This window comes from Brassica oleracea, chromosome C5, assembly GCF_000695525.1.
Source record: "Brassica oleracea var. oleracea cultivar TO1000 chromosome C5, BOL, whole genome shotgun sequence".
Classification (NCBI taxonomy): Eukaryota; Viridiplantae; Streptophyta; class Magnoliopsida; order Brassicales; family Brassicaceae; genus Brassica; species Brassica oleracea.
Genome location: NC_027752.1, coordinates 6,613,570 through 6,617,103, shown reverse-complemented (window position 1 = coordinate 6,617,103; position 3,534 = coordinate 6,613,570).

The following is a 3,534-nucleotide window of genomic DNA, read 5'->3' as shown; positions in this document are numbered from 1 at the left end:
AGTTCCATGAATCTGTGACCTTATATGAGATTATGTGATTCCCACAGAAACATTATAATTTCTTGTCATATATATTCAATTTTTTCGTGTTGATTAAGTTATGAAGCCTAATTAATACTTGTTCTATCTCTAAAATGCAGCAACTTCTTCCGCTAGTTTGTCATCTATGGTCTCTTCTGTCCCCATCCTCATTGGAACCAACTTCTCCGAATGGAAAAAGAAAGTTGAGTTCACATTAGGTGTACTAGATTTGGACTTGGCACTTCGTGAAGAAGAGCCTAGCCAACTCACTAATGATAGTACTGAGGAAGAAAAGGCTTTCCATAAAGCGTGGGAGAAAGCTAACAGATTGAGCATCATGTTCTTAAGGATGACAATAGCTAGCAACATCAAAACTTCCCTTCCAGTTGCAGAGAAAGCTAAGGCTTATCTAGCGGCTATAGAAGAACGGTTTAAGACTGCAGACAAATCCCTTGCTGGGAAACTTATGGCAGATCTTACAACCATGAAACATGATGGCACAAGGTCTATGCATGAACATTGCATTGAAATGACCAATCTTGCGGCTAAGCTAAAGGGTTTATGAATGAGTGTTGATGATTCATTTCTTGTCCAGTTTATCTTAAACTCTTTACCTCCTCAGTATGGACCATTCCAAATTAATTACAACGTCATTGTTGAAAAGTGGACGTCGATTGAATTGGCTAACAAACTGGTCCAAGAGGAATCAAGGCTTGGTCGTGAAGGTATTAAGGTTGCCCACTATGTCCAAGGAGCTGGACCTAAAGCTGGGAAAAGACATCAACCAAGTCATAAAAGAGCACCACCCAGGATGAATGATTCTAATCAAGTCAATGAGAAGAAGGCAAGAAAAGATGACCGATGCAACTTTTACAAAATGTCTAGACACTTTCAGAAAGATTGCCCTAAAAGAAAAGAATGGTTTGAAAAGAAAGGTAATCCTATGGGTTCAGTAAGGTTTTTCGAATCTAACTTTGCTCATGTTTCTTCTGATACTTGGTGGATTGATAGTGGTGCTAATGTACATGTAACTAATTCCTTGCAGGGATTCCTTACAACCCAGTCCATAAATCCATGTGAAAACTATATACTTATGGGGAATCGAGACAAAGCGCCAGTTGAAGCTATTGGCACTTATCGTCTCATTTTAGATAGTGGATTTTGTTTGGATTTATTTCAGACTCTTTATGTTCCATCTATTTCCCGTAATTTAGTTTCAGTAAGCAAATTTGATTTGGCTGGTTTTAAGTCTCCTCAAGGAGATGGTTGTTTCAATTTATTTCTGAACTCTAATAAAATTGGTTCTGGAATATAGTTAATGGTCTTTGCAAATTAAATTTGTCTGATCAAAATTATGAAACACATCTCACCCTGCAAGATAAACGTAAAACTAAAGCATGCGCAGATGATTCATATTTCTTGTGGCATAAAATACTAGGACACATATCTAGTGAAAGAATCAAAAGATTGGTAAAAGATGGAGTCGTACCGAATCTTGATTTTACCAACGGTAAAGAGTGTGTAGATTGCATTAAGGGTAAGCAAACTAAACACACTAAAAGAGGAGCCACAAGAAGTTCACAACTTCTTGAAATCATACATACAGATATTTGTGGACCTTTTGACGTTCCAACTTTTGGAGGTGAAAAGTACTTCATTACTTTTATCGATGATTATTCAGTTATTGTTATCTCTATCTATTGCATGCAAAGTCTCAATCTGTGGATATTGTACAAGTATTCATTACTAAAGTTGAGAGACAATCAGATAGAAAGGTGAAAATCATTAGGTCAGATAGAGGTGGTGAATTTTATGGCAGATATGATGAAACAGGACAACATCCTGGACCATTTGCCAAACTCCTCCAGAAATTAGGAATCATTGCTCAATACACAACGCCTGGTTCTCCATGGCAGAATGGTGCAGCTGAAAGGCGTAATTGTACTTATATGGGAATGGTTAAATCCATGATGAGTCATGCTAATTTACCTATATCCTTGTGGATGGATGCATTACGAACTGCAGTCTATATCTTGAACCGAGTTCCTAGCAAGGCAGTTCCAAAGTCTCCTTTTGAACTGTGACAAGGCTGGAAACCTAGTCTGTCACACCTCCAAGTTTGGGGATGTCCAGCTGAAGCAAGAATATACAATCCACATGAAAAGAAATTAGATTTCAGAACGGTCAGTGGTTTCTTTATTGGTTACCCTGAGAAGTCTAAAGGATATAGATTTTACTGTCCAACCCATACTACGAGAATAGTAGAAACCGGTAATGCCAGATTTTATGAGAATGGTGAGATTAGTGGGAGTGATAAAATTCAAGATGTGATTATTCAAGAAATTAGGGTAAATATCCCTTTACCCTTAGTTCCGAATGTTGGGAATCCTCCTGTTGTAGAACCGTTGCACAACAAGGAAAACCAGTTGAATGATCCACCACTCCTTAATGAAAATATCGCCAATAATGAACATGAAGCACACGAGGAGCCAATATTAAGAAGATCAACTCGCGAGAGAAGATCAGCTATTTCTAATGACTATGTGCTTTATCAAATAGAATCTAGAGAATGGGATTTAAAAGATCTGGTTTCTTATTCACAAGCCATGAAAGATGTTAATTCTGATCAATGGATCGAGGCCAATAAAGATGAAATAGACTCAATGGATAAGAATGAAGTTTGGGATGTTGTTCCATTGCCTGAAGGACACAAAGCAATTGAGTGCAAATGGATCTATAAATCCAAGCTCGAGTGTCATGGCAATGTTAAACGACGTAGATCTAGACTTGTAGCCAAAGGGTATAATCAGAAAGAAGGCATTGATTATGGTGAGACTTTTTCACCTGTGTCTAGAAAAGACTCTCAGAACTATAATGGCATATGTAGCTGAATATGATCTTGAGTTACATCAAATGGATGTGAAAACCGTCTTTCTTAATGGAGACTTAGTAGAAGAAGTCTATATGCGTCAACCTGAAGGCTTCATAATCGAAGGTCAGGAAGATATGGTCTGCAAATTGAAGAAATCAATATATGGACTGAAAAAATCTTCGTGGCAATGGTACTTAAAGTTTGATGAAACCATTACGAAATTCGGTTTCAAAGAAAACATTGTGGATCCATGTATATGCCTCAAGATCAGTGGGAGTAAGCTTATATTTTTGGTTATGTATGTTGATGACATATTATTAGCCAGCAGTGATCTTGTTTTATTACATGAGACTAAGAGTTATCTCTCTAAGAACTTTGAAATGAAAGATATGGGTGAGGCATCCTATGTGATAGGAATTGAGATATTCCGTGACAGATCACTAGGAATTTTGGGATTGTCTCAGAAAGCATATATTGATAAAGTTCTTGAGAGATTCGGCATGATGACATGTTCTTCGAGCATTGTTCCTATGCATAAAGTTGACACGCTTAATCTTAACCAATGTCCGCAGAATGAAATGGAACGTAATGAAATGCAAAAATACCCTTATGCATCTCTTGTGGGAAGTTTGATGTATGCA